The sequence below is a fragment of the Rhipicephalus microplus genome, chromosome 1, assembly GCF_043290135.1.
Source record: "Rhipicephalus microplus isolate Deutch F79 chromosome 1, USDA_Rmic, whole genome shotgun sequence".
In the NCBI taxonomy this organism is placed as follows: domain Eukaryota; kingdom Metazoa; phylum Arthropoda; class Arachnida; order Ixodida; family Ixodidae; genus Rhipicephalus; species Rhipicephalus microplus.
This window is the reverse complement of record NC_134700.1, coordinates 47,876,840-47,889,389: the sequence shown is the minus strand read 5'-3', so window position 1 is coordinate 47,889,389 and position 12,550 is coordinate 47,876,840. Positions and strand designations below refer to the sequence as shown.

The 12,550-nt window shown below is 45.9% G+C and overlaps 1 protein-coding gene across 8 annotated transcripts in view; it reads right to left on the bottom strand.

The window, feature by feature from the left end:
- LOC119177760 (glycoprotein-N-acetylgalactosamine 3-beta-galactosyltransferase 1) overlaps positions 1-12,550 on the bottom strand; it is a 442,569-nt gene that overhangs the window by 308,034 nt on the left and 121,985 nt on the right. The window lies entirely within an intron of this gene.

The following is a 12,550-nucleotide window of genomic DNA, read 5'->3' as shown; positions in this document are numbered from 1 at the left end:
GGTACCACATATGCAACTCACATAGCACCACTGCAACATTTACAAAATCAGGCCATCCGCATATTAACGTTCAGCTCATTCAGCTGCTGTGTGTCCGACATTCTACATAATAACAGAATACTATCATTAGACAACCTTGTTAAATACAATTTATCCATAGTGTTATTTAAAATAATGAAGAACCCTCCTCCAGTAAACATATTTCCAGACGCTGTTCTAGTAAACACCAACCGAACAAGATTTGCAGCTAACAACAATTTATTATTGCCAATCGTCCATACTAATTATGAAAAACACTCTGGTTATTTCACGTCCTTATCAACCTGGAACAGCCTTCCCCTTAACGTTAAGCAGTCTTCATCATTAGCTGTTTTTAAAAACACATTATTTACTTTTCTGCTGGATACCATAAAATTCTAAGATGTGCAATATTATCTACACCTGTTCATATTCATGCACTCCTAATGGTGCCATAGCCACTCATCTTTTTCTTGCTTTTTTCGTTCCTGTGTTCGTTTCGTCAAAAATATTTGGGTTTTTCTTTTATTTTTATATCCTCTTTGCAGTGTTTTGTTGCACTTATGATTGTTAAAATTTGTTTTTTTAGTCTGTATTCCATTTATTTGTAAAACTTATTCCACGTTGCTGCATTTTACTTGTGCATATTTATCACATTTTCTGACAGGAGGTCCCGCTTCAGCCAAGTGCTCTGGGACCTCCTTCTGTATGTTTGTGTAAGCATGTATGTTTTGTACGAAAGTAAAAATAAATAAACTGAAACTGAAACTGAATGTTTAGCTTCGTACAGGTTCACACCACAAGGCACCACTTGAGTGTCTCCTGCTCAAGTTCTCCACGGTAGGCAACCGCGAGTTGCTCTCGACATAGTCTCTTTGCCTCGTAACATAGCAGTGTCTTCTCCTGATCAAAGTCGTACCAGGGTTTTTTCTCATCAACAAGCAATGAAAAAGTATGTCGACGCCCGTCGAGGTGCAAAACAGCCCAAAGTTCGCACTGGCGATCTAGTCAAGGTTCGTGTGCCAGGCAAGCGCCCCAAGTATCGGGGTCCTTACGAAGTCTTGGGCCAGGTTAGCCCCACTTCTTTTCTCTTAAGTGATGGTAACATCTGGAATGCTTCGCGCCTTGTTATTTTTCATACGGATTCGCCTTCAACACCTAAAAGTCTTCCTCATCACGTTCCGTCCACGCCTTTCAACTACGCATCAGACTGTTACATGTGGCCTCCATGTACAGGCATTTCTTCTTCAAGGGGGGAGGAGTTACCAGTCGGTGTCGCTGGTTCAAGTACACCAAGTCATACGGTTCACTTCGAACCTTCAAATACGGCTGAGACCGTTGAACCGGACTCCGGTCCACAAAGTTCTTTCGAAGCTCATGCTGCGAGCTCTGATGAGACCGCGAATGTTAACGCTCGTTCAGAGCCTTCACAATCTTCTACTGCTCTTGATGTGTCACATCAGAGCACAAGTGACCAAGGTGCAGACACACCTGTTCTACACCCAAAAGGACCCATCCTAAGCGGAAGTGGCAGAAGCCGCGTCGGTTCGAAGACTACGTGATGTAGAACCCCTGTTCATTACTGTTGTGAACATTATTGTTCTGTGAAAAGGTCCAATGCATTCAAATCAATATTGTACTGAGTTGTGTACATTTTTTTCAGTGCATTTTCAGGACTTCTATTGTACATTTTTTTTTCAGTGAATTTTCAGGACTCATAGTGTGTGAGTTCAGTGTACCATGCTCTGAATTTTCATGTGTTCTAACGTACATCGATCATGTATAAATGTAAACAGTGTATAGGTGTACTTCTTTCGAGGAGGGGATGATGATGTGTTCTAGGTTTTCGGTTTCGGTTTCAGAATGACATGTGAGGATGCCAGGGGCGCCGCTCTGGCATCCAGGATTTCAAGGAGACTGTATATAAAATCAGTGTGTGTTGGGTAACCGTGGAGTGCGGTTGTTGTGCTTCTCTTCGGCGCTTCGCGCCAACCCGCGTGTTCGGGCTGGTCGGCGTCCCCGCCGGCCGCGTACGTCCCCGTCGGCCGTCTTCTTCTGCTTCGTCGTGACCAGCCAGCCCCCAACACAGCAAATACTACAAGTATTTCGGAGGTCTGCAGTTCTAATAAATTGATTCCACTCTTCCATTAAGCTCGAGATGAACTCGACGCGTATCTGTAGCTATTTGAAGGGGCTACAACGTGTCAAGCGTGGTCACGCGAGAAGTGGGCTCTTTCGCTTAGACTATGCATGACGGGAGAAGCACTAACTGTCATAGGCCGGTCGGATACAACAGCTGCGCTGAATTACAATCAGTGAAGAGCAGCACTTCTTCAGAGGTTTCAACGTACCGCGAAAGGCTACCGAGAGAAGTTTCGCGAAACCAGGCCAGAAGAGAACGAGACCGGTCTGCACTATGCTTCCAGACTTTCCGGCTACTTTCACTGTTGGCTGAAGATGGAAAAAACGAAGAAAACCTTCGATAGCCTGAAACAACTCGTTATAAGTAAGCAGTTCGTGAAGGGCTGTTTTCCGGCACTCCGGATCTTTCTTAAAGAAAGAAGCTGCTAGACGCTGAGTTTCCTTTATGAGACTGCCGATAACTTCATGGAAGCGCAGGCGCTCACTAAACTAGGAAGATAACATGTTCCCAAGGAACCAGGATCGTCGATGTCGAAATCAGAGTCTGGGAGGAAGACAGAAAAGCCTGCAAATCGCAGTTTTCTGTGCGACAAGAAGGGGCATAGGGCAGCCGAACGCTGGTCGCACACAAGAGCATGTTCCCCTGTGCATGGTCACAGTGGTGTAGAGTATTCCGCTGGTAAAGGGAGCAGATGTGAAACGTCTTTCGTGGTGTCACTACAAAGAAACGGTGGATATCTGCAACGAACGCAGATCACGTAGTTTGGGAAGACGGCGAAAAGATAACTGTTGTGAACACTGAGGTCAGCAGAAATGTCTTATCTCGGGAAATTGAAAATATGCGTGTCGTGAACGGCTTTCTGAATTAACGACCAGTAACAGTACTCCATGACACTGGCAGCGATACGGTAGTGGTGCCACAGGCATTAGTGTCAAAGGAAAACCTGACCGGAATGTACCGTCCAGTTTTGTTCCTGGATCGCACGGTACACTACCTACCAGAAGCTGTGGTCTACCTCGATACACCTATTTTCAAGGGACAAGTTCATGCGCACTGTCCGCGTGACTCGCTTTTTGATGTTGTCCTTGGAAACATCAGAGGAGCCCTATCATTGGACACATTGAGCATGATAGACAGCAAGACGGGCAAATTCAGTCTATGCGCGGACATCAAAAAAATAACCCCGAAGAAGTCAAAAGGTTGTCGGGGAATGCGATGACATGAGATCACTGTGAGTGAAGCCACCAAACGACCACATGAACCAAGGCCCGGCCCAGTGACAGCAGTGCTATGGTAGCAGACAGCGACATCAATACGGCATGCGCATGGATATGGCAACCAAGGGTGCATCCATGATCGACTTCACCATTGCCGAATTGGCGGCATCCAGATTTCGCGCCTTAAAGGAGTACACCTAAACCTCAAGATGAGACGTGGTCGTCTACCGACACAACGCCGAGGCTACCGCTACGCAGACGAGCTAGGCAGCTTGCCTACTTCAAGCGATGCAGAAGCGGCCGGTGCATTCATAATCGTGCGGTGCTTCTTACGCTCCATAGCAATAGCACGAGGATCCTCTGTGACCCGGAGCAGCAATCACCATCACCGCGTCTCTCATCGATGCGAACACCACCTTTGCAGTGTTATTATCGACGACACAGAAGCAACACACACCAAAGTCGTGACAATAATTTGTGACGCCGATGATCTGAAGCATGGTGCGATGTCGTCACTGGGGCGAGACATGTGTGGTGAATATTTAGTTGTGTGTGCTAATTGTTGGCGCGTGTCTTTTTTTTTTCTTAACGCGAGCAGTTTAAGTGCGCCTGGTTGTGTCGCATACACGGTATGCAGATGTGTGGTAGTACGTGTCACTGCCGATCGTTTTCAAACGTGCGAAAAGTGCGTTGGATTTTTCGTTACAAATCGACGCCACAAGTCATCGCGACCATCCTGACGAAAAATCAGGTGGGAGGACTTGCATTTGACCATTTTATGTCCGTTTTTGTGTTCGCTGCGCCGGAAGAAGAGCCACCTGCATAGCGTTCGCCGTAGACACCGCCGTCACCGCTGCGACGCAGCTAGCGTCGCGAGGAACCACGAAGAACGTGGCACCGTTTTTAGATGCGGAGCATCTTATACTCGCGCCTTGTAGTGCGCCGTCCGCACCGCTTCTCGAACATTCGACAGCTGACGCGCGCGCATGCGCCGTCGCGCCGTCGCCCACTCTTCCACCATCTGTGCATCCCTTCCTCCTCTACACACCGCGCGCGCTTCACTCCTCCACCATCTGTGCACCCTTCCTCCTCTACACACCGCGTTCGACATCTACAATTCTCCTGATTCTCCAGTGGACGCGCATGTGGCGTCGCGCTTCGAGAACATTCAACAGCTGACAGTGCATGCGCCGTCGTGCTGTATATATACTCAAGGTCGGCGCTCGCTCGCTCAGTTGCCGCTCGTCGGTTGGTTTGTACGGCGCGTCGACGTCAGAGGTCACGGTGAAATGAATTTCAACGAATCCACAAACACAATGATCGACGTCCCTTCGACCAGCGCCGCCCTTTCGCATACGTGTGTACGTGTTCACTCATTTAACACCCCCTCCTACAACCACGTTAACCAATTTAGCCATCGACCCAAGTAAGTCGCACTTTAACACCCCGTTAACCAATTATATGATCCGCATCCTCCTCAGTGTTCCCCCGAGGGAAGCTGCGGGCAATTTTTTTTCTTCGCGGTGTGCCGACAAGACGCCGGGTGAAGACTTCGAGGGCTCGGCGCCCTACAGGTACGAGGTTCCGTTATCAAAGATTTGGCTAGTACGCGACCACTACGGTGGTTGGTAGCCATCGCCACGAGCCTTATGCTCGTCCAAGTGCGTTAAACCACATGAGTGATACTGCAGGACACAATGAAAAGCCTGGGGGCTTACAGGTGCGTCCAAGCATCATAAAGCCGGCACGTTTGCAAATTCACAACCGCGAAATGGCTCAAGCGAGCACAGCAGCATTGGAAGACGATGAAGCTGAGAGCAAGAAGCCTCGCTTAGAAGAGAATCCTCTCGACGATAAAACGCCAACTTATCACCTAAGTGATGAAGAAGACATGGGCGAAGATGAACCATTTACGTTGGTTACTTATAAAAAGAAACGAGCCGAGGGTATCCCAGTCGTCTTTCGTCCAACAGCTGAAGGTGCTAGCTTCTGGAAAGTGAACCCCAATCGAGTGTCAGCTGAAGTAGTTTCCGCTGCTAAAGAAAAAGTGCAGTCATTCAGAACGACCAGAGATGGAAGCTTTAGTGTCAGCGTTGCTTCCTTAAGTTCAGCTAAGCGACTTCTGATGCTTTCAAATGTAGGTGGCCTGGAAGTTAAGCCTTTCATCCCAGAGTCATACACTCGGAACGTTGGGAAAGTAAAACATGTTCCTCTGCAGTATTCAGACGAACAACTCCTAGAGTACTTGAGAGATGCAGGGGTTATATCGGCGCGACGGCAAATAAAATACTACCGCCAGGAAGATGTAGGAGTAACGACGCGTCCACTTCACTCAGTGATCCTGACTTTTCGAGATGACCGCCCGATTCCAGGAAGAATCTACTTAGGATTCACCAGTCACCCAGTGGAAGAATATCTTGGTCCAGCACTTCGGTGCTATAACTGCCAGCGATTCGGACACATGGCGAAAAGTTGCCGTAACACACGCCGGTGTAAGATCTGCTCAGAAGAACACCATCATAAGGAGTGCAAGTCTGTTCTTCAGCCTAAGTGTGCAAACTGTGCAGGTAATCACGCTGCCTCATATTCAGGCTGCCCGCAAAGTAAAGCTGCTACAAAAATGCGTCAGCATGAGCTCATCCATGGAAGAAAACCGCGCCCCAATGAACCATCTCCAAACCTTGAGATTGTTCATCCTGTACGTGATCCACCTCAGCGGCCACCGCAACAACAGCCGACAAGCACGCCAAGAGAACCGCCAAGAGAGACGCCAAGAGCACACACGAGAGACCACTCACGAGAAGTACCTTCAAGTAACCCAACCTACGCGTCAAAGCTACGAACGCCCACGGGTCCTCTGCCGGAAAGTAGCAAAACCGACAGTGCCAGTGTTCGCCCCAAAACGCCACGTCATTCTCAACAGGCCTCAGAAAATCAACCATTCAATGGAGACCGTGCCTCTGCATCAGTCATGCAATTGATTCTGCCAATGCTTTCCGCAGCACTTAAGGCAATCCTGTCTGCTTTACCGGAAGCAAACAACCTGCCAGAAGTAAAAGCCCTGCTGCCTCTGGAAGCACTACTGTGTCAACAGTCCGGGTCAAACCTGCGACAAGTAGCATATGAATAAGCGCTACAAAGATGTCTCCATATACCAGTGGAATGCCAATGGTCTTCGAAGGAAGTGTGCTGACTTCCGTAAACTCGTTCTGCAGTATAACTTTCCAATACTTTGCATCCAAGAGGCAAGAATGAATGATGATTTCCGCCTCTCCAACTACGTGATATATAAGTCATCTCGTCGAAGTGGTCCTAGCAGAGTACATTTGTGCGTCAGAAAGGACCTACCTTCTCATCAAGTTAACTCAAGTGATTCGGACTTCCCGGAATTCGTCGCTTGCAAAGTATCCTTTGGTGAGCAGTGCTTTACAGTGATCAATTTTTACCTACAACCTTCAAGCCGCATTTCGGTGGAAGAGCTAACAAATATCTTCAACATTTCTAATTCATATACGTTTATATGCGGAGACTTTAATGCGCACAACATAATCTGGGGTAGTGATCGATGTGATGCACGTGGGAACATTGTTGAGTGTGCCGCAGACAAATGCAATTTGACAATTTTAAATGACGGCTCCCCAACTTTTCTCCGAGGGCATAATTACTCTAGTTGCATCGATGTAACCTTGTGTTCCCAAGATCTAGTGAATGGTGTGGTATGGACGACGGATGTAGAAACACGTGGAAGTGACCATTTTCCCATTCTAATAAGTCACCCCTACTTGCGAAAAGACGACACCAGACGCTACAGCAAATTGACGAACTGGAAAGCTTTTCGGCACCACATAACAAACCAAAATAGTGAACTCACGACAGTTGAAAGGTTTACTGAATTTCTGCAAGATAATGCGAATAAATGTACAAAGAAAGTCCCGATTCCAAAAGACTATGCTGCAGTCGATGGAGAGTATGAACATCTAAGAGCCATCAGACGACGTTCAGAAAGGGCATATAGACGCAGCGGAAGTTTAGAAGCATACAAAAATGCACAGAAAATCCACAGTGTAATGCGCAGACGGCTAGAAAATTTAGGTAAACGACGCTGGCGTGATTTCTGTGGCACGCTCTCTCCCCACACACCTGTTTCAAGAATTTGGCTTGTAATTCGAGCACTTAGTGGCCCTGTATCACAGAGCTTCCCATTTCGTGCTCTTGCTGTAGCTTTGGACAAACCGGAAGCTGTGGTAGCAGATGAATTTTGTCAACTTATCAGTAGGCCCGCCACATCACAATGTGCCTTATTTGATAATTCTGTTGCATTAGCCAGCCAGAAAATTAATGCTTGCTTTTGGGCCGAGCATCCTCAGCTAGACCCTGTATTTACGTTAAGGGAGCTGCATTGTGCTATAGCATCATGTCGTCAAAAATCGGCCTCTGGACCGGACGGCATTACGTACAATATGCTAAAGAACCTTGGGCCCACAGGCACAACTATTCTCTTAGATATTTACAATAATCTATGGACGCAAGAAATTGTACCCGAGTCTTGGAAGTCTGCTCGCATCATTCCGATCTTAAAACCGGCTAAGACACCCTTGAACCTTGAATCCTTTCGTCCAATCAGTCTGACAAGCTGTTTATGTAAGGTAATGGAAAAAATGATTGATGCGCGACTTCAATGGTGGTGCAACAGAACTGGTGTATTCTCCAACTACTTGACAGGATTTAGGAAACAGAGATGCACAATGGATGCAATGCTGGACCTAGTAACGTATGTGGAGCATGAACGCGCCTGTGGTAGTTTGACGGTCGCAGTGTTCTTGGACATCAAAAGGGCATTTGACACAGTCAGTCACACTCATGTTCTGCTGAGTATGTTGGAACACGGACTGTCCGGCAGGTCTTTGCGGTGGGTATCCAAATTTTTATCAGGTCGTAAAATATTCATTCAGACAAGCGAAGGAAAAAGTGCAGAACACGACGTCAGACAGGGAGTGCCACAAGGAAGCGTACTCAGCCCTTTTCTTTTCAACTGTGTTATGGCTGATTTAGCTAAAAGACTGCCTTCCAGGTTGAAATACTCTTTATATGCAGATGATGTGTGCATTTGGGCATCTGGCACGGACATACGGTTAATTCAGATTGCATTGCAAGACGGAATAAATATTGTCAACAACTTTTTAAAAGAAAGAGGAATGATTCTATCGCACGCAAAGACAGCTGTATTGCCCTTCACCCGTAAGAAGTTAAAGAACTTCAGTCTCAATTTATAAGAAGAACCACTAATGATTGTGACACAGCATCGATTTCTCGGAGTAATACTTGATAGGCAGCTATCATGGGCACCTCACATAAAGAAACTCGAAAACGAGGTGAATACACTAGTGAATATACTCCGCAGAATTGCTGGCACACCATGGGGCGGATCTGTATCATCCATGCTCGCTGTTCACAATGCTTTAATACGACAAAAAGTTGCATATTCTGCAGCAGTGTTACACGGCCTTTCCCGCACTTCAGAGGAGCGACTTCAAAGACTATTAGCTAGGGGACTGCGCGTCTGCATAGGTGTTCCACGAGCGACTTCCAGCAGCCTTGTCATAGCAGAGACTCGACAACCACCCTTTCCAGTCATGAGAACAATTGAAACATGCCGCCATTTTTTTCGCTTACAGACGCAACACAGGGACCACCCATTGGCGCTGGAGATTTTACTAAGAGATAAAAGCAATGCTCATAACGAAGTCCAGAGTAATGTACATATATTACCCAGCCATGAATTTTGGAACTCTGAAATGGACTATCCTCCATGGGTGCTTGTTATACCAAGCATTGAATTCTCAGTGGATGGCATTATTAGAAAGAAAGACATGTTCATCCAAGCTGCTCAACAACTAGCGCTTTATCAGATACACATGCGGTACCCAGGGTACATACATATTTACACAGATGGCTCAAGTACTACAACGTCTTCAACATCGGCATTTATCATACCACAGCTCAATATTCAGGAATCGTTTAAATTATGCCGCACGACGTCATCTACAACATCTGAGCTCTTCGCTATTCTGTATGCTCTAAAGTTTATAAACTCGGTAGCAGACGCTAGAAAATGGGTACTTTTCAGTGACTCACAGGCCGCATTAAGATCACTCTCCAGTACAAACAGGACAGTAATAAGTGATAGTATGACATACGAAACGCTGAAGGAGCTCACTAAAGCAAAGAAGGCGCAACATGAGATCGAATTCCAGTGGATACCTGGCCACTGCAACATTCCTGGAAACACAGCTGCCGATGAAGCAGCACGACAAGCACATCGTAAAGACGTTACTGTTTCTTTACCGATTTCGAAAAATGAATTGCGTAGTATTATAAAGAATACAACTTTCAGAATGAGCAAAACTGCTTGGTTTGACCAAAGTACAAAGAGCTGCGATTTATATCACATCGATCCATATATTGAATTCAAAATTTCGCTGGCATTAGATAGAAGGATGGAAACTCTAATTCACCGATTGAGGCTAGGCACCGCATACACAAAACATTTTTTGCACAGAATCGGCAGAGCTGAAACTCCCGAATGCGATTGTGGATTTATAGATGAAGACGTATGTCACCTTCTCATAGACTGTCCACATCATGACACGCCAAGACACCGTCTTAAAAGCGAACTGTTCGCATTGGACCACAGACCATTTAGCATGAAAAAACTTCTGGGCCCGTGGCCAACTGGAGTTTTACAGTCCCACGCTTTAAGAGCATTAACACGTTTTTTACAAGACAGCGGGATTGCTGACAAGTATTAACAAAGAACAAGCTTTCATCTGTAACACATGTACTTATTATATACAGTATCATGTGACACCTATCACGTGTGTGTTGTGAAATGAATGACGTGTCGACTATTATGTACATACGAGCGAATGCATCTTTATAAGGACCAGATGTGTGTTTTGTTATTTTGTTGTTGTGTTTTGTGTTTGTTGTTTGTGTTTTGTTGTTTCCAGAGACTTCTTACAATGACTTTCAAACATTTACTTACCATTGTGATATGTACGTATAAGTGTGTCTTTACATATCTGTGCCTGAGTTTTCTATTTTCCATGCACTGCTTTGTATGTTTTTGCTTCAAGATACGTGTTCAAGTTTCAATTAACGGCTAAGGAGTAGCCGGCGCCATAATGGTGCGCCAACATCTCCTTATATATCATATCAATAAAAAAAAAGTGCGTTGACCTCCTGTGATAGAGTGTGCGGAGCATATGTTTCGCAGCGTTTAGTTGACATTTCTGCATGTGCCAGTGACTGGTTCTGTTATTTGAGAGTTTTAGTACTGCGGAATGGTGCTACGTACGCATCACGCAAGCGCCTTGCGTTACGTGGCGTCGTTTGCCACTAATCGCCTTTTAGTACGCTGTAGTACCCGCGTACGTAACGAGTGTGAAGCGTGTTGCGCCATCTGGTATATCAAAATAGAAGCACGTGTTGTTGACAGCCAATGTGAGCCAATCCAAGTGTTATAGCCAGATTATGGCCATATTTTAAGCCACACCGGTCGGTGCTTGCCTTCGATGCCGCCAATTTGAAAACGAAGTCTCGCGCTGTCGCGAACTTGTTCGAGAGCGGCGCGATCACCTCATACGTACGCACGCACGCATCTCATGCGTGCGTACGTAGCGGCTGCGTACGTAACGCGATACGTGCGCGTTGCGGTCTGCGCATGCGCACTACGCAGTAAGTGGCGTCCTTACGTACGCAACGCCGCCACGTACGCATCGTACGCAGTACTAAAACTCTCTATTGTTGTGTTCCGTTGTGTCGCGTCAGCACTCAAGTTTTCCACGGCACAACGTACTGAAAGTTGGGGAGAGCGTATTAAGAAACCGAAACTGATAGTGCATGCCGAAAGTGGTGACGCGAACAAAGACGACGAAGTGTGCAAGCGAAAAGCCAGCGTCAGGCGCGTGGGCCTTGGAACGTCGGGTGGCCCTACGTACAAAATTAAACCGTTAGTTCTATTAGAGCGAGAAGCGTTACGGTTGTGTTTGCGACTCCCCAGGTATGTCGCTATTAATGTACTATATCAGGAAGCTCGCATACCAACTATTCTTTGCCGATTCCGTATCTTAACAGTACAAACATACTTGAAATTTTATGGCTTATCAGCGAGACGGTCTGCATATGCCTTTATTAGTGACCCCGACGCCTTCTTCCTCGCTCACTGGCCACGCTTTCGTACTCCCCAGATTATTTTTGTACAAAAGAAACTTGAAAGCATAAAGGTGGATATCAGATCGGTAATTGGAACCAAAGCATTAAATCACAATATTACGATAGAATGTGATGAAATTTTTCCCCCACTATCTAAGTTTCAATCTTCGAGTTACTTAAATGACAGGTTAGAAGACTACATAGCTCATGCGGAAATAAAGAACATAATAGCCACAGACGCTTCTGTGAATAAAGAAAAGGCAGCAGTAGGAATCGTCTCAGATTACCTCGGTTGGTCATTCTCGGTAAGACTACCAGACTTCACTCCGGTTTTCGAAGCTGAGCTCCTGGCTATTATTTTAGCGCTACGAAAACTTCCTTCAAACGAAGAGAGTGCAATGATAATTACTGATTCTCTTTCGCTGTGTACTACTCTCACAGCTTCAGAACAATCAAGAGCTCTAGCGACATTACAAACATTAGTTCCACCTCATGTGAAGTTCCTGAAGTTAGTCTGGGTCCCGGGACACTGTGGCATACGGTTGAATGAAATAGCCGATTCACTATCTCGAGCCACACTTGATGGCCCTGTGATCTCGGTACTACCAGAATCGGAACACATAGTGTCGATCAGATATAGAAAATGGGCTATTTATACGGATATTATGGAAAATATTACTAAACATACGGACTATCAGCACCTAACATACCCCTGGAAACCTCAGTGGAGTCAATCTAAAAAGTTAGCAGTTATTTTAACCAAATTTCGATGCCGTGTCCCTCCATTAAACTTTTACTTGCACAGAGCTGGTCTGGCGATATCCCCCCTGTGTCCATTCTGTGAAGAAACGGAAACAATAGAGCATTACTTTATAACATGTAAAAACTATTCATTAATTAGGAAAAGACTTTTAATCGTTCCTTTTCAAGCAGTAGGTTTAAATTTAACTGCAGATAA